A 25,623-nucleotide genomic window follows, 5' to 3' on the forward strand; every position below is an offset into this window, starting at 1 on the left:
CAAAATAATATTGCTGAAATGTTAGTCTATATATTCATGCAGTTTTAATAATCACAGTTAATTGTTAATACAAAGCGCTTATCACTTTAGATTTTTCAGTTCATATATTCTTTGTGGTTTGCTGTCACGCCACAGTTGTAATGCCTTCTCAAGGTCCAATCTATTATCATCCTCCTCATAGTGTAACCAGGAATAAAATTACGTCAATTTTGGCAGAAAAGTCCTTATATTGCTCAGGAGTATTATTTTGTTTATTTTCTTTCGTCGAGTCGTTCGCTTCAACACACGTGTTTTCCTAGCCTCTCGTGTTTTCCTAGCGATCTGCCGAAGGATTACTCCGTCGTTTTTTCGTGCCGGAATTATTGCCGTTGTTATCACTTTCGGCATTATGTTTCGACTTACTACTGACACTGAAGAAATGACCAATTTTGTGTTGATTTTCACCTTAAATCGACGACAACCACCACAACAATGACATAATCTCGAAGCGACGAGATCGTTTGCCGAGATCGGCATGCAGACGAAAACTCGAACCGCAACACCAAAACAACAATGGCGGATCTGCCTGACTGAAGTTTGGAGTGCTGTAAATCTTTGTTAAAAAAAAAAAGTAATCGGGTAATAATGACAATTTTGTGTCGAAAAAGTTGCGTCCCGGGGACGCACGTTGATTTGAAACTATGCGTCCCCAGCAAAAATTATGCGTCAAGAACGCAGGGACGCGGGCAAACGAGAACACTGCACCCTAGTGCCAGTGGGCAACACGTTTGAGATCTCTGATCCAAACAACACTTACCATTAACACAAGGGGACCTTGCCTGCAAAAAAACAACAAAACTTGACTGATGTCTGAACTATAGATGAACGATGCATAAACCATAGCGATCGTAGTCCCTTGGGCAACCACGTTCCTGTGGACATGCACGAAACGTCATCCCTCTCTGACCAGACCATTACGATCATCTTTTTTTTTTTAAATAATAAGCTCTGTAAAGGAATTAAATCCCTATGTTTAGCTATCCATATCTCTGCTACTCCCAACACCCTGCTTTATTATGACTACTCGCCATATGGAAGCAACAATAGGAGGTTGGGCTTTCTCGATAAGGGGACAAAGAGCTGATCAAAGCCACTCCTGCCATCTAATGGTGATTTATTATACTAAAATATTTCCCAAAGGCTTGATACTTACCAAGGAGCAGCACCAAACCCTTAATAATAGTATTATCAAATAAAACCAGGAAAATGTATTTTTATTTTTTGGCACTCAGGGACAATGCTTCTAAAAATATATTTATATGTCATGGCATTGAATTAATTACTGGAGTGCGTCTCGGGGGGATTTTCTCCATCGTTTTAGAAAATATTTTAAGATAACCTTTTTTATGAATTTCGACATACAAAAGTTTTGTCTTCATTTTTTTGTTTTCGCTATACAAAGTTCCACCATTACATAAAGTTTCCTAAATGCTTGTTTTTCACGGGCGCCCAGGATGGACTTTTCAGTGTAAACAACAAGGCGTTAGCCAACCGACTTCCTGAGCTGATAACATCTTACCTCACAATGAAAAAAAATGTGTAAACAGCAAGCCTCTTAAAATTCGTTTTTTTCAGATTATTATTTGATAAATGCTGTCTATTATTATCTCTTTTTTTTTAATTAAAGGTAAATCAAATGTTCAGTCGAAGCAAAATTAATAAACAAAATCTGCCAAGCGACTACTCTGTGACTATGACTGATTATTATTACAAATGGACAATTACGCTCACATTTATTACTGGTGAAGATACTAACTTACGAAATCGGTTTGGAAGCATTACGATATCAACAAATTCTATAAAATATTATCTCACAAGCATAAAAGAAAAAGCCAAGTTGTGCAAAATTGACAATTGTTTTATAACTTTCTTGTTATCCATAAAATGACAAATCGATTCAAATAACTAAATGTATTCTTCATTTTTTTAACTTAACTCATTAAGTGCCATAACTCACGAATACGATTTAAGAACCATTCTCTGAGTGCCAAAACATAAAAATAGAGGGGTAATGGTGGTTGTTTTATTTATTTTTTAAATATATTATAATGGCTTTGGCAAAATGTCATTGTGTTTATGAGGAAGCATTGTATTGGAGGAATAACAAATTCAAACAAAAAAAGCACCGAAGTGAAAGTTCTGCTTGAAATGCATCGTTTCACAAAAAGCTGTTCTTCTCATATGTTTCTTGGAAGCCAGTAGTTTCAAGAAACTCAGCAATGTTCAACTGTGGTTTTCTAAACAGTGGTAAAAGCTAAAAACATATGTTTGAAAGATGAGGGTTCAAGCTTTTTTTATATGTACTATGCAGCTACAGAACAAAATTTTCTTTAGGCCTTCAGAAATGAGAGAGAAGAGTCTGTAATTTAATGAGTTAAAGCAAATAAGTCAAGTCAAGTCATTTTTATTTGTATGGCCCTAAATCACAAAGAGTCTCAAAGGGCTTCACAGATTATTACACTATATTACACAGACTATTTTTCAGCCGACAAGAAGAGTAGGTTATTCATAAGTATATCAAGCCATATTATATCATTTGATACCTTATTAAATATGAACAATCTAAAGTTTAATAGAACTAACACTGCAAAAGATAACATACAGCAGTGACTATTGGAGGCGCAGTTACGTTTTAAAATGGAAACAATTTTGAAGCAAAATATACATCAATACCCCATACATACAATAGGGCAGGTGCCAAAAATGTATGGATAGCGAGCCAAGGTGTGGCGCTTTTCGTGAGTACATCTGGCTTAGAGAAAAAAAATGCATGTTTTTAATGCAGTTAGGTCGGGAGTGCAATCCCGGGTTTCTAACACTACCAGCGGAGCGCTGCAGCACTTTTTTTTCCTTTAAGACTGGTAAGAAATGGCTCAGGAGGTAGAGCGCTCGTCTTAGGATCAAGAGATCGCAGTTCGAATCCCGGCTCCTCCGTGTTACATGTCGAAGTGTCCTTGGGTAAGACACTGAACCCCTAATACCCCCAATAAGCAGGTTAGCGCCTTACATGACTGCACGGCCGCTATTAGGCAATGTGAAGCACACTGTAAATCGCTTTGGGAAGTCTTGACTTGAAAAGCGCTATATAAATGCAGATCATTTCATTTCATCACGATGTTTTTGGTGTATCTTAGCCAATGAGATACATCAGAATACACATGCGAGTGTGACGTCTGCTTTCTATTTTTTCAAGCCTAGTCCAAAAGGTTCCTGACTGCTACTTTAGGGAGATATTGGATTCAGTTCCTGGGAAGCAAGTTGGAACTTTAGTAATACTATAGAATTGGTACCGTGTGAGAAGGCATCCCAGTCAGATGCTTAAATTATCTTGGTAGTTTGAAAACATTTTCTAATGAGACAACCGAACATATGGGCAATAGGGGCTATCAATGAGAGTATACAGTCTCATCTCATCAGCTGCACCGCCTATCCTCAGTAGGGTCGCGGGGGTGCTGGAGCCCATCCCAGCAATCATCGGGCAGTGGGCAGGGGACACCCTGAACTGGTTGCCAGCCAATCGCAGGGCACACAGGGACAGACAACTTGCTCGCTCATTCACACCTAGGGACAATTTGGACCGACCAATCCACCTGAAATACATGTCTTTGGAATGTGGGAGGAAACCGGAGTGCCCGAAGGAAACCCACGCAACCATGGGGAGAACATACAAACTCCGCACAGTAAGTCCGGTAGCTGGATTTGAACCCACACAGGAGGTTCCCAAGACCTTAGAACTGTGCCGCACACGCACTAACCACTGCACCTCCGTGCTGCCCAGAATATACAGTATACAGTAAAATATGCATATAACGTACATATCACACGGGGTTCCCCTTAAAACTGCACACCAAGTGTCAAAAATGTATTTTAACCCAACATTGCATGATCGATCGTGTTTGAGCAAAGAGAAACATTTCAGTTCCTAAAAAGGCAAACTTTTTAGGGGGCACAGGAAAAAATAACCCAGTCATATTACAATTACCCTGCAAAACTTTTCTTTTTACTAAGTTTTACTAAGAATGGAGTCTGATGAGACTTCCCTCAGCACAGGCTGAACCCTGAAGAGGAGAACAATGATGTATTTATGAAACAAGAGATGTAGCATAACGAGCCCTTTGTAATAGAAGTGAATTCTTGAGCGGCAGGGTTAAGGGAAAAAAATCTTATCGGACCGCTAATGCGCACATACAAGTGTCCATAAGTCACAGACTTAATTAAGTTAAAATGTCTTTCAAAAAAGAGCTGACGAGTCCTTGACCCTGTCACGTTTGACAGATCATCTGTTATGCAGTTCACCGCCCAACATACAATAATGTACTCATATTTGTCCTATTCATCAGGCTTCCCCAGTTATGCTTGTATATATATCAAAGGCGGTTGTCAAAGACAAAAAAAATAGAACGCATTTGCACAAAAAAACTCCATGGAGGACAAGACGACTTTCAAACAATTCAATGATGATATGATGTGACAGCGTTTCATTAATCAGTCTTTTTTTCGTCTTGGAAAGCAAACTATATGCCGTTTCTTACGAAGTCTTAACTCCTCAACTATTCAAGTTAATATGGTCCTCAATTTCTGCTGGTCAGCAACCTGTTTTTAAAAACCACGGAAAGGTGCATGGGAATCCAAGCGTGAAAGGAAAAAGGAAGAAAGTAAAATGCTGAGCTACATCCAGATTCAACCTCTTATTAGCCAGCTAGCAGATAAGTCAACAACAAAATATAGTAGAGCGTATAAATTCTGGGTTGCAACCATTCAGGTGATATGCGGCATCAGTCCTTCAGCCAAATTGTTTTCATGTTAAAGCATTTACAGTATACACAAACTTACATGGCAGAAGGGTTGTTCCATTCATGGGCTGTTTCTAGAAGATGGTTTAAAACTCTGACAACTTTTATAATGTCCACATGTCAAAGATAAAACAACCACAATTGGTGTTGCATATAATCATACCTATATAATTACTCGTATCCAACATATGCTTTTCCTTTTTTAATCTCCATTTCAGTTTTTACAGTGTAGTCATGATGTATTTTGGTCATTGCGGCAGAGGGGAAAAACCCTCCAAGTAACCTAGATATGAGCATGCACAGCTGCAGAGGCAAGCATGTGGAAAACAGGCTTTTATCCATCTGTGCTGCAGGGGGGAGGTCAAAAACGGAGTGTCATCTGACCTGAAACAGTCTTTGACTTTTTCAAGGACATTAGGTGGATAAGATGAAATTTAGTTGCTGTCTGATAGTCTGAATGGCTCTACTATGCTGGAAAGAATGCTGGAGATCGTGTGGCTGCCATTAGTTCATGGGGATCATACAACTGAAAAAAAACATGTTCTATTAAAAATAGTAATTTGATGGCCAGCAATGATTTAAATTGTAAAAAAAAGCAACTAAACATCAATTCCGCAATTTAGATTTTTTTGAATATTTACAAAATCATTTTAGTGATGCAATGTAATAAAAATTAACTTTTCAGTCATCCATGTCCGAGTAATTTGCAAAGATGCTAATCAGATTATGATTTTACCTTACTTTGTTTAACATTTTGTCATTTCTGAATCATTATTTTACTATAAAATTAATTAATTAGGTTTACACTACATAAAAATAAACTTAGGAATACAGAACACCATAGCAAAAATACAAAATATGTAGTCCGTGGAAATTTGAAATCAAAGGATTCCGATTGTAGAATAGGTAATAACTTTGATGGTATGACTTTATCATCTCACACTTTTCACCCCTTTGTGATACATTTATCTTAGACTTGAAAATATTTTCGGTTTAAAAGATTGAAATGCTAAAAAAATTAGTATTATGAATAATACAACAGCATTATTTGTTTTTACTTTTTTGACAAATCTAAAAAGTGGCAAATGTTTTGATGTTAATCATTGAGCAAATTCTTTTTTCTAGCGATTAGAATAATTCAAACCTGTGAATGTTTTGAGGTTTAAATGTGAGAGTTTTATTGCCAATAAAAATGTAAAATTATATTACAACAAAACTTTGGAGCAAGGCATTGACCACCTGGCAAAAAACAGTTGAAAAGACCCAAAGGTTCCGTCCAAATTATGTTTTGATCTGGTCAAAATTTGAGATAATATTTTTCTTAAGACATTAAAAAGACATTTGTGAATAACTTTTTGGGAGCGAATTCACAAACATCAACAAATATTCTTGGACTAAATTGGCACCACATTTAATGGGTTAATAAACACAGCCCGATTTTAGACGTCTATCATTTGACCAAATCCTGACCAGACTGGATTTGGGTTTAAAAAAAAAAGCCCAAAACACACCCAAAGCACCACTAACCACACATTAAATTGATGTAGGACGAGTCCTGCTAGTCTCAGAAAAGTTTTGTTTTCACAAGGTCAAAATATGAAAGAATTTCTTAAAAACTGTAAAATGTGCTGTGGGCATCTTGGTAATGCACGTGAATTAGAGAGGCCAGGCACACCATCAAGCCACTTATGGTTAGATTCTGTGCCGCATGTGGCTGACGGGCTGTTAATTGGACAGGACTTTCTGCAGGGACCCGGAGGATTATCGAACATAGGCTAGTACAGGCTACACTAAAATCTTACTTGTAGTTTAACAATTTTCGACTCCACTTTTAAAAGAAAAAAAGAAGAACAAGTACCTTCTGGGAAGGTACTTCTAAAATGTTCAACCTACTTATATTTGCACTAGTATAGCACCTATGCTTTTAGGCAGAGCAAAGAAAAGCTACTTCGACTAGTTCTAGGTTTGATGAGTGGTAAAATGAATAAAACAGACACCAGAGTCCAAATTATTTCAAACAAAAGCAGATAATTTATTGAACAATGAACAAGAACATAGACAGCATTTAATATAAATCATAGTAAAAGAACACTCCTATTTGGTTTAAGGTGTTAAATGAGAAATCATAAATTTGGTTAATCTTGATTTAAAAAATTGTTTTTTTTTTCTATTTCAGTTCGATGGCAGCCATCTACTCTTATTTCGGTTGATAACCAATTATTAGTCGAAAAATCTACATGTATACACCCCAATAGGGTGTTAGAATCAACCTAAATCTATTTTCGTGTCAGAATTTAAAGTCACACAATAATACAGTTCAACGTACAATGACAATTTGAATGAATGACAAAAGGTTCATGAAATAAGCAAAAAAAAGATGAAAAGGTTCATCAAATAAGCAGAGAAAACACAATTCCCATGTTTTCCAATTCAGGGGATCCCAAATCCATGGATATCGCTGGTTTCTCAAAGTTCATGAGTCAACATCAGATAAAAGGAATAATCCAATTCCTACCGCGACCTTGATGCAAGGCTCTATGATGAATCAGATCCTGGCTGGGTTCTTGGTCTGGGGTGGCTCGGCACCCAGATTACAGAGATTTCTAATTGTCCAAGAAATCAAGGTATTTCCCGGGACGGAAAAAATCCAGGCCTAAACTCGTCAAGATTGGGTTTTTCGTCCTTCGTAAATTACGCTGTCAGCGAAAAAAAGGGGAAATTTGGTTTTCCAATCCCAAGCAATGCCGTGCTTGTGATTGCTATCACAATTGCAGGACCTGTGGTGAATGTTCTGCTCAAAGAGAAAGATAGGCTATCGGCACTCGCTATCATGTCTATGATGTATTTTATTTAATCCCAACTTGCTTTTTAGAGGGTGTTACATATGTTATTACAAAATGATGGGAGAATGTTTTGTGTCTACCATGCCAATGCGTATTGTATGTTTATGTGGGCACTGCACAAGCAGAGCTTTACAGCATGCTCACATTTCTGCAGTCATTATGGGTTCTGAGCTAACCTGTGGTCAAGACCTCTGGGAACTGCCCAAAAAATGAGTTTGTGGATCCAAGCAGCTGACAGGAGTTTCCTCTGAGAGGTGGGTGGGCTTGCATTTAGACATCTGGAGTCAGGTTTGGAGTTGAACTACTTGAGTTTTCATCCAGATGATTACCAGGGTGGTTTGGGCACCTGATGCCTTCTTTCACAGCACTAATACTATAACATCACCAAAGTTCCTGCTTGGGTAAACAGGTTGCCTTCCAGGAATCCAATATCCCCCTATTTGATGTGCATCGACACTATTGTCTGGGCTTTAGTGACATTATATCCATGTTCTAAACATACAAAATTTGCGCAACTGTGCAAAGAATGTGGTACTGGCAACCATTTGCCGTTCCTGTGAACATGAACATTAAGTAAGTGCCAAGACTGTGGCCATCCTCCCACATAGTTCCCTCAAAAGCCACCAGTGTCAACTAGCGCCTCTAAAAAAAGTCCACAAGATTTCTTCTTTTGGGTCATTTTAACCACATAATGTCATATTTAACATTTCATCGTGCTTTCAAATCAAAAAACAAAAAAGAAACATTTTAATTGAGAAATCTTTGTTTGTGTCATCAATCAAAACCAACATGACCTAAATTTACTCACATTTTTCTCAAAAAATGCTTCATACTTTGTATTTTATATATATCCATTTTGCATTATACACAAGATTTTACAGTCGAAAAATATCGCTGACCGCAATTGCTAAACATTAAATTCAATGGGAATCGAACAAAGGCTGCGGTGGTGAGAGAGCCAAATCCTCTAACCACTAGTCCACTAGTGATATGCAAGACAGACAAAAAGGCATTAGGTTTAATGTAAGTATCACACCATCTTAGCCACAGTACCAGAGACGAATGTTAGAGAAAACAGAAAGTTCTCCTGAAAGATAATATCCATCCATCCATTATCTGCACCGCTTATCCTCAGTAGGGTCGCGGAGGTGCTGGAGCCCATCTGAAAGATAATAACAAACGCAAAAAAGCACGAAGAGGGAAACGACTCTTTGGTGCATCTGAGGATGAATCAGACTTTGAAAGACATTAAATAAATACATTGTAAGTATTGTGTTGCCATTGTGTTTATAGTTAACGCTGTCAATAAATAATTTTAATCATGGCCGCACATATTCAATAACATTTGTCACTCGGATGCTTATTTTGAGCTGAAAACAAGTGAAACAAAATTTTATATGATCTTCATTCAAGTAAAAATTAAAAGTAGAACATTTTCATTCATTCATTCATTAACTATGCCTAACTGAGTTTAAAGAGCCTTTATAACGTTTTCCCACCTCGCCTATCTGATTTTATCTTACTTTCATTAGAGGTGTTTGGGACGCGCAAAACATTAGGAAGCAGGAAAGGGGGAATGGGGGGCAGAAAGTGATTTCATTCTTGTAAGGACAGTTCTTTGTAAGTGTAGCATGAAAATTGCGTAAGTTAGAAGAGGCCTGTTGAAAATATAGTCCATACACCAACCCAAACCCCAAAAACGATGAAAAATGGAGAGTTTAAGCGAACGTTTCGATGGAAATCACGCGCTTGGTGCATGAATCGATTGCATGACTTTAAGTCAGAAGATGGCGGCAGAGAGTAAAACATTTTCAAATTCTGGATAGCACCGATAAGGTTTAACCATGTTTACTTTAAGCGTATCAATACTTTTCAGTAATACTTGCATCAAGTTTTATAAAATTTTGAATTTAAAAGGTATACTTAAAGTATACTGCCTCAATGCTATTATGAAATGGTATACTTACGGTATTCTTTAGTAAATTGATTTTTAGTAAGGTTCTTCAGTTCTTTGTTAATCAGTAAATAGCTTCTAATAATCAGTAACTATTTGAAATAGTTATTTATTCACTCATTTTCTGAACGGCCTTTCCTAAATAGGATAACAGGGCTTCTGGAGCCCATCCCATCAGGTAGTGGGCATATTTCAAACAAATATTACTTATTGAGTCATAACTCTAGAGCAGGGGTGACGAACACGTGGCTCTAGAGACGCATGCAGCTCTTGGCCAATAAGAATGCGGCTCTTTGCCTCATGATATTTTCTATATACTGTGGCTCTTTGTCTTTTGTTTAGTTTTTTTGTGTGTATTGAGGGTGGACACTTTCCTTGAAATCAACACAAGAACAATACTTGTTGTATTGTAAGGAGAGGAGTGTGTTATGGGAAATAATATGTTTTTAATTGTGTGTGTCTGTCATGGCAGGTCAGTGTGTGGTGTGGCTCTTTGACTCTCACAGTTAAAAATGTAGGCTCTTTGTGTCAAACTTGTTCACCACCCCTGCTCTAGAGCATAGGTGTCAAACTCACGGCCCACGAGCTTGGCGTACAATTATATCTGGCCAGTGAAATCATTTCATATACATCTACTACAGTGGCTTGCGAAACTATTTGGCCCTGTGTTTGAACTGTGAACTTGGCATGTGCCGGCTGTGATTTTTGGACTGTGGACTTTAATGAAGGACGGCCAGAAATTTCTGGCCGTGGGAGTCATGATCATTGATTTTTGCAATCCGGAGATGGAATAAGAGCTTGCTCTGTCCACTCCACGCATCGGCCCGGTATTGCAGTACCTCCGGGAACGGTGCATTCGCAATGATCGCAGCAAGGCTTTAAGGCTAGGACCTTAGCTTGGCCTTTTGGCTGAGAGTAAGAGTCCCGGCTCCTAGGCTTTGTAGCGTATTATGAACTGACCGATAACAGATAATGGATAATGAATAAAGAAGATAGATCAATAACCCTTAAAAAATCCCCCCCCCTTGAACTTTGTGACCTTTTGCCAAATTTCAGACTTCAAACATCAAGATATAAAACTGTGATTCATTGTAATGCATCAACAATAAGTGAGATATAATCATGAAGTGGAACACACTTTATTGGATATTTTAAACTTTTCTAACAAATAAAAAATGAAAAAGTGGGTGTGCAAAATTATTCAGCCCCTTTACTTTCAGTGCAGCAAACTGTCCAGAAATTCAGTGAGGATCTCTGAATGATTGAATGTTCATCTAAATGACTAACGATGATAAATTGAATCCACCTGTGTGTAATCAAGTCTCTGTATAAATGCACCTGCACTGTGATAGTCTCAGAGGTCTGTTTGAAGCGCAGAGAGCGTCATGAAGAACGAGGAAAGCACCAGGCAGGTCCAAAATACTGTTGTGGAGAAGCTTAAAGCTGGATTTGGATACAAAAAGATTTCCCAAGCTTTAAACATCCCGAGGAGCGCTTTGCAAGCAATAATATTGAAATGGAAGGAGTATTAGACCGCTGCAAATCTACCAAGATCGGGCCATCCCCCTAAACTTTCAGCTCATACAAGGAGAAAACTGATCAGAGATGCAGCCAAGAGGCCCATGATCATTCGGGATGAACTGCAGAGGTCTACAGCTGAGGTGGGAGAATCTGTCCATAGGACAACAATCAGTCGTATACTGCACTAATCTGGCCTTTATGGAAGAGTGGCAAGAAGGAAGCTATTTCTTAAAGATATCCATAAAAAGTGTTTAAAGTTAGCCACAAGCCATTTGGGAGACACACCAAACATGTGGAAGAAGGTGCTCTGGTCAGACATGACCAAAATCAAACTTTTTGGCAACAATGCAAGACGTTTTGGCCCTCTGTGCAATTGAGCTTGACACCTCTGCTGGAGACTAATACTGTAGCTCAGCATAAGAAAAAATGATTCCATTTCAACAGTTTAACATGATAGTGAAGGTAGTTAAATATGAAATACATTTGTTGTTTGGGACACAAATCCTAGCCTAAATAAAGAGATCATGTATTGTAAATTTTTAAATCAATGAAGAGTCTGTCTTGGGCGGAAATCGAGAAAGGCCAAATTATCTGTTGAACTCCTGAAAAGAAATCAGCAGAGAATATGCTCACAAGATTTATTGGCTAATCTCACATAGAGATTCATGACAGTGTAAAAACACTCTGGACCTCTTCCTATCCAAATAATCCCAAATATTAAAAAAGCTACATAGTGCAGCCCTCCCGGGCACTGCAGCACAAACAATTTATAGATGGCAGAGATGGATAGTGTAAGACACAACCAGAAGCCTGACACCTAAGACCAATGGCCAGTCGCCCCAGTCAAAAAATATTAGTCAATGAATGTCGCCCTTGGCCATGCAAACTCCTTTCCCACAAATGATGGCTGCATGTCATCCCACCAGTGTACACATACACCAGTGGAGGGTTGTCAGGGCAGCAAGGCCTTCTCTGCAGGCCTAAAAATCAGCTGAATCATGTGATGTTTATTATAATTTGTCAATGAATAATTAAATACCAAATTGTCTGTCAGCTACCTTTCATTGCCTTTTCCCTAGGTGTTTTGCTTCTAGATGTGTGCGTTCATATTTAAGAATTTAACCAATCACATTTCTGCCATTAGTTGTTGCCAGGGTCAGAAATCTACCCAGAGCCCTTCACAATCAGTTTTGCGGGGCCTGTACAATACAATAAATGTCAATCAAGCTCTTGCTTTAGTCAATCAGTTTGTAAGTTTGCAGAGCCAGGGCCTTCTAGTAGGCATAGGTGAACGTCAGCGTTCTGACAAGCTATGATTAGCTAGGGGGGCTGTAATGCCCTAAAGTCATACCAACAACTGTGGTTAAACTTGAAGCGGACGGGCTGCCCAGGCAAATATATTGTTGTGGTGATTTAATACGTTTTGTCAACCCACAATGGCTTAAGGAGAAGAAATTCACTTGGTCGCTGATTTATGGTCAAAGCTATTTTCTGAGCAGACGTTTCGAGGAAAGGTGGACATCATTTAAGAACGTCTAACAACTCCTAAGTCGACCAATTGCCTCAATCTGCAACACCGAGCCCGAAGCACACCCAATATTTCCTATTTTATTTGTGAGGACTCGAGAGGAGGAGAGGTGATTTGTAATGATTGATATTTTAAGCCCGACGGGTTCGGGCTTAAAATCCTCTGCTAAAGGCCTTTGTGTGAAATGAACGGCCCGCCACTGATAAACAAATACAGACACAACTTTTTACACCATTTTACACAAGCGTTATCTAGGGCCAGAAAATCATTTGCAGATACCGAACATGTTTTGCAAATTCCAGTTGACACCAACGACAACTTTCTCAAAATCTCGGCTAATGCACGGGATTCTAGATCCGAAGTTACCGTCCTTTATGCAACTGAGAGCTACTTTTTGTTCCTGATTGGGTCAAAATGCTACCATTTTTATATACATTTGGAAAATAATAACTTATGTTATTACTATGGTGTTTTCTGTGTTATTACTAGGTTGTAATTACTGTGTTATAAGTTAAGTCAAACACTTAATATATAACTACTATAATCATGTCCGTTAGAAATCAAATTTACTAGAAAATCGCAATGACTCGTCATCTGTGAGCCATTTTCAGAAACTGTCCACGAGCTACTCAGGTGTTCTTAGGGGGCAACCTGGTGAATAAGGGCAATACTTTGGAGACCCCTAATTTCGAAAATGGCATGAATCAGGATAAGGTATTTGCTAGCACTGTATTTGCTGTGTTTTTCTGCCTTGCACAGCTTATTTTTGTATGCAAACATGCATATAAAACTTTTTTTTCGATAAATTTAGCACTTTTTTTCTAAACTAAACTTCCAAAAAAAATCCCAAAATGTGGATTTTAGTGTTATATATACTGTATATAAAGTATATTAGATAAAAAAAGTAAATATCATTTTGGCACTATTATCGTTCGATTCGTCCGTATCTGCCCCCCAGAGGAAGATTTGTAGTAATAGTGTAAATAAAATCATCAATTTTGTGTTATGCCTATCAAACACCTGAGAGATATCCGGACACATAACAGTATTTCAAATTAGTTTTATCTTGCATGAAAGTTTTGGGAAAAACTAACATTCCTGTTTCCCTTTGTCCAAATTCCCCGAAAAGGTGACACACCATCTAGGGAAGTTTTCTTTTAGAGATAGTTTTTTTTTTTTTTTTTTTCTTTTAGAACTGACATTACTGCCGATACTTTTTAAAAGAGCTCATTCCAGTAGGAGTGCGCAATACCAGGATTTTTGATATTGATCCAATCCAAGTAAATACTGCATGGTATAGATTAATACCGTTCTGATACTGATACGTTTGCTCGGAAACATCATGACAGTAAATAACTGTAATAGTAAAAACAAAACAAATATTTTCAACGCTAAAAATGTACTGGTTTTGAAAAAAAAGCTCCAGTGTGTAATATTTGACCACTAGGTGGCAATGTTGTCTAATGCAAACAAAAAAAACAATGCCACAGAGCACAGTGTAGCAGCAAGATCCCAGACAAAAATGGGGGCAACTTTAAGGTGGGGATTCCACTGAGTAAAAGAATTAGGAACGTCTCGACTTGTGATTTTTGATTAAAAAAAAGAACACGTATTTTTGCTAGGTGTTCAAGTAAACGTTGTTTTATACTCAATGAAAATTTGTGTACCACCAGGTGGCACTAAATATTACAAACTTTCCCTTAAAATAACTTTTACAGGACTGAAAAATCAAATCAAAAAATAAAATATTTATATCAGAACTGTTTTAGAACAAAAGTCAAGAGAGTCAAACCACAATAGAGCAGCAATGCAACAAAAATACCAATACAACAAAGTTAACGAGACAATTAAAAATACCTTCCATTGCACAATATTTTGAAAATTTTTGTCTGGGGCGCGGGTTTAGCAATTTAGTAAATTTGTCTCATAATATATGGTGTGGCTCTTTCCCAAAATAAAATTAATATATTTTGCCTTTATGGCTCTTTGAGTCAAAAAGGTTCCCGACCCCTGCTATATACTATATACTGGACTGTCTCAGAAAATTAGAATACTGTGATAAACTTCTTTATTTTCTGTAATGCAATTAAAAAAACAAAAATGTCATACATTCTGGATTCATTACACATCAACTGAACTATTTCAAGCCTTTTATTATTTTAATATTGCTGAATTTGGCTTACAGCTTAAGAAAACTCAAAAATCCTATCTCAAAATATTAGAATATCATGAAAAAGTATACAAGTAGGCTATTCAACTAATTAACTCGAAACACCTTGCGAGGGTTTCCTGAGCCTTAAAAACACTCAGCTTGGTTCAGTAAACTAAATCACTGGTGATCTGACTGCTGTCCAGAGGACCATCGTTGATACCCTCCTGATGGAGGGTAAGACTCAAAAAGAAATTTCTCAAAGATCAGGCTGTTCACAGAGTGCAGTTTCAAAGCATATCCACAAAAAGTCTGTTGGAAGGGAAAAATGTGGCCGGAAACGCTGCACAACCAAGAGAGATGACCACAGCCTTAACAAAATTGTGAAGAAGAGCCGCTTCCAGAATTTGGGGGAGCTTCAAAGACAGTGGGCTGAAGCTGGAGTCCAGGTATCAAAAGCCACAGTTCACAGACGTGTCCGGGAAATGGGCTACAATAGCCGTATTCCCATGGTCAAGCCACTTCTGAACTCAAGACAACGGAAGAAGCGTCTGACTTGGGCTATGGAGAAGAAGCACTGGACAGTTGCAGAGTGGTCCAAAGTCCTCTTTTCAGACGAAAGCAAGTTTTGCATTTCATTTGGAAGTCAAGGCGCCAGAGTCTGGAGAAAGGCTGGAGAGGAGCAAAATCCAAGTTGCTTGAAATCCAGTGTGAAGTTCCCACAGTCAGCAATGGTTTGGGGAGCCATGTCAGCTGCTGGTGTTGGTCCACTGTGTTTCATCAAGTCCAGAGTAAATGCAACTGTGTACCAAGAGATTTTAGAGCACTACATGCTTCCATCTGCTGAAAAGCTCTATGGAGATGAGGATTTCATTTTCCAGCATGATCTGGCACCTGCCCACAGTGCCAAAACCACCAGTAACTGGTGCACTGACCATGGCATCACTCTCCTTGATTGGCCTGCTAATTCCCCTGACCTGAACCCCATCGAGAATTTGTGGGGTATACTTAAGAAGAAGATGAAAGACACCAGACCGACAAATGCAAATGAGCTGAAGGCCGCTATCGAAGCATCCTGGGCATCAATAACACCTCAGCAATGCCACGGGCTGATTGCCTCCATGCCACGCCGGATTGATGCAGTAATCCGTGCAAAAGGATTCCCAACCAAGTACTGAGTTCATCAATGGACATTTTCAAATGTTTGATTTAGTTTTGCTGTTACAAAATTATTTTTTTTACTTGGTCTGAGGAAGTATTCTAATATTTTGAGATAGGATTTTTGATTTTTTTTCAGCTGTAAGCCAAAATCAGCAATATTCAAATCATAAAAGGCTTGAAATAGTTCAGTTGATGTGTAATGAATCCAGAATGTATGACATTTTTGTTTTTTTAATTGCATTACAGAAAATAAAGAACTTTATCACAATATTCTAATTTTCTGAGACAGTCCAGTATATACTATACCCTTTCCGCCGCGCTGAAAACACAATACTGCAAAGAACTACAGTGTCTAGCTGCGATCAGAACAAATGATGAAATCAGAGTCATAAGAGCAAAGAAAACGGAATGTTTAGAATTGTTATTTCTGAAAAATACATGTTTTATGTATATTTCCAGGTTTTGTAGCATTTTCATATTTCTACTTTTGACAGGAGATATATTAAGGAGAGCAAAATCGGGATATTTGTCTTTTTTTAATATATACATTGACATAGGAGCAAAGGAATTTGAATGTTATTTTAATGTTAAGTTGTTTAAGTTAAGTTCTAAGTTGTATAATTTAACAAGCTATTTTTATTTAGAGCAAAATAATAAATACTGTATAAGTGATTAAAGGTTTAAATTTAATATTCTTGTCTGTTTTAATTCATATGTTCCAAAATCATTGGGTTTAAGTGTGTTCAATAAATGTTTATCCTGGTTGGCCCACGACCTTAAGTGTGTTTTGAATTTTGGCCCCTTGTGCAATTGAGTTTGACATCCCTGTTCTAGGATGAGGTACACATTTTATATATATATATATATATATATATATATATATATAGATATATAGATATATATATATATAGATATGTCATTGGTATATTCTCATTATTTTTTTTAGATAATGAATTTTGATGACAGTTTGGCATCATGTGAAGCACCCTAGCAAGCCAGTCACCATAACGGTTTACAAGTTAACTAGTCGAAAAGGTTTTGAGTTTTGGTTGTTTTTGTGGAGAATGCCTCGGCGTTGTGTCACAGGTGGGTGCAGCAATGGTAAAACAAATAGTGAGCAGCCAAAACTTGGCGAACTGGCCAATATAACACATAGAGAGCTTAAAGGGGCTAAAACAGCAGGTGTAAGGCAGGCTAGCCGGCTTCTAAAAATGGCTAACCGGGACCGATCGGCGAAAAAAAAAGGAGGCTGGCTGACCGAAAACATGCAGTGAGCAGCCAGGATGACCGCGGCAAAACAACAATATGGCAACAAACACTAATTCAGCCGGGAGGAAAAAAACAATAGCACGGCAGGCAAGCCAGCTAGCCGAATACTATCGAGGCTAATCTGGACCAAGCAAAACTGGAAACCTTCGGGTGCCCGCATGATAACTGGGAGCTGTATGGACAATATTATAATACTTGGAAGACATGTGACAAAAAAGGTGAGAGGAAAAGTCATTATCACATACCTGAAATAATAATAATAATAATAATAATAATTTCCTTGTATTGTCATTCTGTGTAACAATGTACACAGAACGAAATGTCGATTGCACCTGACCCGTTGTAGCGAGCCGATGCAGCCGCAGCCAACAGAGGGCGCCGCCGACCACTTTTTAAGTCTTAGGAATGACTCGGCCGGGGCGCGAACCACCGACCTCCCAGTCTCAAAGCGGGCGCCTTACCATCTAGGCTACTGAGCTGGTATAAATGAGGTGAAGGCAAAAAAGGAACAGTACAAGACAGCAGGTACACTTACTGGACAAAGCTTGACATGGTCACAGTATGGGACTCGGACAAAACTGAAGCACCCCAGCAACACGGTAAGCAAAGTTCCAACTACTCCAAGTGTAAATGAGAGCTATGCATTCACCATTTATTACAATTGCCATTTGTTTTTCAACGGTGCACGCCATTGTTATGGTTCTCGTTGTCATCAGGTGACGTCACGGCTCTAGGGGATATGAGATCAAACTGTCTACTTTAAAAATTAATTCCTAAAGATCCACGTCACATGGAATATTTTGAAACATAGCTGCATGATTGTGGGGAGGAACATTACACGTTCTGTGCCTAGTTGAAAAAAAGGGCCTTTTGTATTCTCTTTAATGAACCTGCTGATTTGAATGGCTTATATTGGTGAGAAGAAACCTAAAGGCATGCAGGACATATGGCCCTCGAAGACCAGAGTGCCCAGGTCTGTTTTATCATGACATTTTGAGCAGCACGCATGGTCACTTTCTTTTCCGCTGTCATTCCTACCTCTGATAAGGGTTTTTTTCTTGTTTCTTGTTAATACATTTTGTTAGTAGTTTAGTGTATATTTGCTTGGTCATTACTTTGTTCCTTGCATGTCCAATTTTGTATTGGTTTTAGTTTCTGGTTTGGATCATGGCAGGTTTTTTTTCAGCCTGGACATTTCCTTGTTTTGTGAACCCATGTTTATGTCACTGTGTACCTCCTTTTGTTGATGAATAACATTCCTCTCTTAGAGCACCCCTGCCTCAGTTCCTGCTTCCCCTCACTTGGGTCCACCCCACAAAAGCTTACATCTACTAAAACAACTGTTTCAGAACAAAAGTCAAGAGTCAAACTAAAACAGCAATGTCACAAAAATGTAAACAACGTTATCAAGACAATTAGGCTACCTTCAAGATGTTTTGAAAATAAAGTCAGAAGTGTAAACACGACTGGATGTATATTTGAAAGCTATAAAACATTATCATAGTGTGCTCTCATTACAACTATTACTATCGATCCCAATCCAACATTATCGAACCGCTTCAAATACCAGCTCAGTATCAAAGATACCGATATTCCAATCGATCCGCCCACCCTTACATTCCACCCACAATGTACTCAAACAGAGCAGACGTAATAGTTAGCCGTTAACTCCACTCGTCGTTAAACATTACATTGACCAAATATGGGCACGAAAAGTTTTTTGTTTGTTTAAAACTTTTAATTAAACACAAATGTACTGTAGTGTTCTATTATGGCTACACATATTTTAGCTAACACACTCGCTCGTGGTCCCTTTACAACTTCGGCGTAGAATGCATGTCGTGGTTTTTTTTTGTGTGTGTTTTGATTTTGTTTTGGTTTGTTGTTACCTCCGAGCGATTCCTCGAGCGCATGACGGCTGACATTTTGAGACGTTAATCCATTCAGGTTGGTCGGCTACCTGTCCTTCCTAAAACAGTAAAGTCCCGCTCATGTCTTTGCAAGTCAATCTGGCTCACACATGGAAAAAGGAGAAGAGAGGAGTGAAGCTCTGCAGCCTCCTCTTGGGAAGGCTGGACTTGTTGCCCCCACTTTTGTACTGATTTGGCCCCGCCGTCTTTTTCCCCCCCTCCTCGCTCTCACTTGTTTATTGTCCAGCCGGATGAATGGTAGATTTTGGATGAATATTCACGAGGACTAATCCTGCCATATGTAGAAACAACTATATCCCTAAAAAATAGAAGCCATACACACTACCGTTTAAAAGATGAGGTCGCTTATATTACATTATATTTTTGAAGGTAAACCACCGTTTTTTTTTTTCAATAAAGACAACATGAAACTGATCAGAAATAGACCCCATATATTGTTATTGTGATGTATGACTATTTTACCTGCAAATATCACGTTTTTAAAGCAATATCAACCAGTGGCGGGCCGTTCACTTGACATCTCGGCCTTCAGCTCCAGTCTGAATCAGCTATGTGTTGTTTGAGAGTAAACCAGCTCTGTGAGATAAGCGGGCTTTGGGGTACACGTACTGCCCACGTAGTGTGCGGTGCCGGGTAAAGCCTGTCGAAGTTAACCAAAGAGGCAAAAAAGAACAGCCATTTCTTGTTGCCAGGCTCAGAAATCTACCCAGAGGCCTCACAAACAATTCTGAAGGCCGACGGGTTCGGCCTGGTAGCATAAATACGGTGTTCGATAACGCTATTGGTTTAGCCAATCAGATCTGAGTTTGTGAGTCAGCACCTGTTAGCGGGCCCTGGGAAACCGATTTCGTAAACTATGATCGGCTAGGGATCGGTAACAGAAGTATCATAATAAAAAAGTGAAGAAAAATACAGTATTGGCGTGTCTACTGCTTCGGTTGACTTTTTTAGCCATATATATAAAATAAAAACTTGTGCCAGAAATCTAACAGTACAGGCTCGACTTTCGGCATTAGCTTCGATGGCGATGGAACTTCTTAATGGAACTGAATCACCCGGAGAATCTGTACGACAGAGTATTCGAAATATTATCAAGGAAAGGTAGGAAGAGGAATTTTGTGTACAATTAAAAGTGAAATCAAGTCAAGTCATGTTGTATAGCCCTTAATCACAAAGAGTCTCAAAGTGCTGCACAGATCAAATACTATTGCAAACTACAGACTATTATGACACCATCCCGTCATCTAAAACCTACATGAGGGCAAATAAAACACATATCAACATAAAATATAGGTTATTCATATGCTATAGAGTAGAAGTGTGTTTTAAGCTTAGATTTAAACAATTCCACAGAGGTTGCAGATCAAATCTCAGGGGGAAGAGCATTCCACAGCCCCGGGGCCCGGATGGAGAATGCTTTCGAACCTGTGGATCTCTGATGCCGTTTTTAGTTGAAAAACAGTATTTATCAACACGTTTATGACTAAAGGAGGCACATGCAACATTTTTAATGAACAATTTAGATTGATCATTTTTCCGATGATAGTGTATAGAGACCCCTCGCCACTTTGCGCTTCAGTTATTGCTGGTTCACTGGTTCGCGGATCTTGACTTGAAAAGTCTTTTTTGTCATCAATATCAATGAATCGGGGATTTTGTTCTGCAGACAGCAGACTTAATTCTATCACAGGGGCAGGTTAAGGAGGGCTTTGTGTGTTGGGTGTGCAGGACCAAGAGGCTGGTGTATGCTGTCAGTCAAACAGCCGAGGTGTGCAGGCGCACAAGTCAATGTGTCCACTCCAAACCTAAAACAAACTCCTGAGCATGGCTAAATCTAAGCAAGTATTTTAGCGGCCCGTTATATTAAAAATGAATTTATCATTGAAATTCGATTAGGAGGAAAGTCAGAAGAGCGCAAACAAATGGTTTTCACCAGGTAGTGCTCCTTTATTGTTATCTGGTCCGGTAAGCGACTGAGGCAATACTAAGGCTGCAGGTCCGGCCTACCGCTGCGGCTAGGTTCTCAGTCGGTAAAGGCATCATCTCGAGGTAAGCATGACCCTTGGCGGCTTTTATGAAGGAGCAACACTACTTTGCGGAATTTTACAGGGGGTTCAGGTCCCTGTTAACCGCGATAACTGAGGAAGTACTGCAGGGGAGGCCAACCCGGTCCTAGAGTGCTGCGTGGCCTGCATATTTTGTAGGTTTCAGTTCTGCAACTCAGGTGATGCAAATGTTCAGCTTGTAATCAAGCTGTGTGGGAAGCCTGATATTGATGGAGGTGATTGGACTCACCTGTATTGGAGCAGAAAAACTCCAAAAACAGGCAGGCCATGAGTCTCTCAAGGACTGGGTTGGCCACCCCTAGATTACTTTATATTGCTTTTCACAAGAACGCAGATTGCCTCTCTCATAACTATTTCGATCTGTCCGCAGTTTGACATAAAAATGACATATCCTTGCAAACTCAAGAACTGTGTGTCTGTAAAGTACCTAACCCAAATGGTGTCTTCAGTAAATGACACAATAGGAAGAGTTTCTGTTGACAATATATCAGACAGTCTCATGTTGATATTTGCATCGTTTGTTGCGTTGCCGCTCATCCATAAAAGTAGTTTTACCTCTCTGAGGAGTTTTTATTATCTGACAAAGTTTAGAGAACAGGAAATGACAAAATGCAGACAGCCCTGCTGATCATGTGTAACATCAAGTCAGCAGGAAGCCTTGTAACTTGGCCTTGCAGCGATTGTCCTTCCTGAATCCTTGGAATGTTCGCAAACGACAAATGCCGCTACTGTGGGAAGCACTTTCAGCTATCATTTCATAACCTAGAGGCCCAGCATGAGTGCTGTGTAGTACAATTTACTGTCCTTACGGGTATTTTTCCTCATTTTAAGTATAATACTTTTTCTCACTTTTTTACATTTAATGTAATTTTATTGGGAAATTAGAAAAAACAAAATGTATCAAAATCTTTTAAGGGGCCGGATATGGCCAGCAGGCCTTGACTTGACGGGCACTAAACTAAATGTAGAGGGTAACATTTTTTTTGTTTGATATTAATCTTATAATAGCAATTCATCATTTGAAAATTAATATGAATTGTAAAAAATCAATTCACTCTACAGTCCAATACAACAGAACCATCAATTAATTTCTTATAATCGATTTAAACCCAGCCATGCTCATATATGCATTGGAACTTTCAAATGTTTAGGAGTCCAAGGATCTCGATTAGACTGTTGCAAAAAGGCTCCGCATTGGTATTTTTTAACAATTTAGTTTCTGTTAACACACTAGTCTGCACTGTGGCCATTCAGATAACTAGATTGAGTGGAACATTCTAGTAACCAAAACTGCATCAGTTGAGTACCGCGCACAAGTGCAATTTTAACAGCAACAAAAAGTATTACTGGTTGCCAGTGGCGGGCCATTCATTTCACACCATGGCCTTTAGTGATGTGTCTTTTGGGAACGAACCAACTTCTTGAGACAACTCTTGGAATTGAACGACATTAGCCGGCCCTACCATCAAGAGACGGTTCCTTTTAGACGCTTTTTTTTTCTCTTGTGTTTGGTCAATATGCATGTTTCTTTAAAGGGATTCTATGTTGTTGACTTTGAATTTGTCGAGTAAAAAAAAGGTTCAAATTGTTTTATATTATACATTTTGTGTTGATATGTAAATACAATTATTTACATATGTGTCCTGTGTTTTTAGGGATCATTTGTTTAACATAACAAATGTAAAGTTTTTTCTTGTATTTAATGGTTTATTTGTTGTTGCACTGAGAGGTCGATATTCTAATTAACATTTTGTTACGGACCAGGACAGGAAACACGCAGCAGAACCCAATTGCGTAACGTTACTCCCAGTTTATTGGGGAGAAGAGGAATGAGCGCACACTCGATCCGGGGATCGTTGGTCGCGGAAGTAGATTATTCGGAACGAGGAAGTGGTCAAAATCAAACAGAACGGGGCGAGAACAAAACAAGAGCACAAACACAGGCAAAAAAGGGGATTCACAGGGCTTGGCGTATCTCAACAGAGTAGCAGGAGTCTCGCAGACGCTTCGACACCGAGCGACTCACAGACAGCGTTAAAGTAGTCAGGGAGCAATCTGTCAACGCGTTTCAGCTGGTGTCCATGGGCGGGGCCAATTGGGCGCCCTGGCAACCGTGACACAACCTGGTCCCACACGGCGGGGACCAATTGGGCGCTATGGCAACCGTGACACATTTTGTTTGTGTTTTTCAGAGATTCTGAGTTGCTTGACATTAAAGTTGCTTGGTATAAAATGTTCAAAGTTTATATGAGTTAAAAGGTGATGTAGAATAAAAACATAAATGTGGTCCCTTCTCAAGGTTTCTTCATTTTCCTCATGCTGAGGTTATTGAGTTTTTTTCTTGCCTTTTATGTAAGTTATAGATCAGGGGTTGGTGTAATAATAGTCTGTAGTGTGCAATAGTCTGTGGTCTGTGCAGCCCTTTGAAACTTCTTGTGATTAAGGGCAAATAAAGATTACTTGACTTGACTATTAGAATTTAGTAAAAAATTGATTTTAGACTACGGTGCATTACTGCCTTAATGCTGAGGTTTCCTCACGACTGAAATAAGACCTTGATGTCCCCAACTCGGAATCCGATTGTCTAAACCTACAGTTTCATCGTCATTTATCATGTCTCAGGAGGGCTTGTAGATCTGTCGCAAAGACCCCTGGCAGATTTCTGACCCTGGCAACAAGTAACGGCTGAAATGTGATTGGTTAAATATTAAAGCACACATCTAAAAACAGCGCAACTAGGGGGAAGCAATGTAATTAAACTGACAGGCAATTTTGAATCATTTAATAAGTATTCATGGAAAAAATATAATTACATCACATGATTGAGATATTTTTAGGTGAGCGGAGGCCTTCCGGGCCCTGATGGCCCACCACTGCTAGTTTCCTGACAAGTGCCCAGATGTACTGTACACTAGTGTGGTTATGCCCTACAAGTAGCAATATGTTTTTTTTTTCTATATTTGAGGATAACTCTCTCAAATAGTTCATAAAAAACGATTGGTAAGTCATTCTCCAGTCGTGGATTGTCTTACTAGGGCCTTGCAATATGGAATAAATGCCAGCTGCAGTAAGCCACATGTTCACCCCTCACACACACGTCTCACTTGAACCCAGACGCTGTTCTCTGAATCACGTCTGGATCCCGCAGCATGACTTCCCATGAGCATAATACAGGAGCACCTCCGAACTAATCCCGGCAAAAACTCTCTGCGAAGCTGTCTAGATTGAAAGGCTCAACATAACTTGATTTTCCAAAGAGAATCGTGTTAACAGGCAATGCTCGCACACCTGCTCAAGCTGCCATCACATTTATTATGTCAAATAAAAGCACAAGCTCAGCGTGTGTTTGTTTTGGATTTGGCACCCTGCCAGAATCCTTAAAATGTTTGACGGGGATTATTTGGCATAGCAGCAGTGCTTTTCCCACATACTCTCCAAAAATGCATTGCAGATTCTCTCATAAAAAAAGGAAAACTGGAGATGTTTGATACCGCGTTCTTTTCAGACCAATGGGCCTACCGATACCACATACTGAAACCATTAGAACACAAAATTCCTGTCCCACTGCCGAGAATGATGGATATTTTTGAAAAAAAAAAAAAAGGTTTTTAAATCCCTAAATAATGTTTTTTCATAAAGGACATTTTACTAAACCTATGGTTAAGCAGCATTCAGCCACTCTGGTCCTCGCCAATGGACAGTCTTCCCAGATGACATCAGGTCTGCGGAGACCCTTGATATTTTTAAGAGGAGGCTCGAGACCTACTTTTTTGATAAGCCTTTAAATGATTATTTATTTTTAACTTTGATTTGTTTAACTTTTAATCATTTACTGTAACACATTTGACATTTTACTCCACAAGTTATTTCACAAAAATAGGACAGGTTTCCAGGATCAGCCCCTTGTCCATACTTTTTAACCCAATGTGATTTAAATTAGCTGCCCCTGCTTTAAAGAGACATTGGATAATAGTCGGTGCTTCTTTGTGATAAAAAACTTCATTTATAAAACAAATGTACAAGAACTATCATAGATCCATCCATCCATTATCTGCACCGCTTATCCTCAGTAGGGTCGCGTGGGTGTTGGAGCCCATCCCAGCTATCTTCTGTCAGTGGGCAGCTGACACCCTGAACCGGTTGCCAGCCAGTCGCAAGGCACACAGAGACAAGACCATGTACTCGCTCATTCACACCTAGGGCCAATTAACCTGACATGCATGTTTTTGGAATGTGGGACGAAACCGGAGTGCCATGCAAGCACAGGAAGAACATGCAAACTCCACACAGGAAGGCTAGTAGCTGGATATGATCCCCTGACCTCAAAACCGAGCCGTAGACGCGCTAACCACTGTGCTGCCGTGCAGCT

General features: G+C 39.1%; 1 protein-coding gene and 1 pseudogene across 2 annotated transcripts in view; one reads left to right on the top strand and one right to left on the bottom strand.

Moving 5' to 3' along the window:
- Positions 1-25,623, bottom strand: part of dennd2b (DENN domain containing 2B) — an 82,994-nt gene that overhangs the window by 53,433 nt on the left and 3,938 nt on the right. The window contains exon 1 of one of the 2 annotated variants that reach the window (XM_088334402.1): positions 19,147-19,332. The exons of the other annotated variant lie outside the window; for it this stretch is intronic. The gene's annotated coding sequence lies outside the window, so the exon portion shown is untranslated. Of the gene's footprint in view, positions 1-19,146; positions 19,333-25,623 lie in introns of those variants that run through there. 2 annotated transcript variants of the gene reach the window in all.
- Positions 10,369-10,490, top strand: LOC148367460 (U2 spliceosomal RNA; annotated as a pseudogene).

Source organism: Urocampus carinirostris, chromosome 4 (assembly GCF_059441175.1).
Source record: "Urocampus carinirostris isolate Australia breed hairy pipefish chromosome 4, RoL_Ucar_1.0, whole genome shotgun sequence".
NCBI classification, from domain to species: Eukaryota; Metazoa; Chordata; class Actinopteri; order Syngnathiformes; family Syngnathidae; genus Urocampus; species Urocampus carinirostris.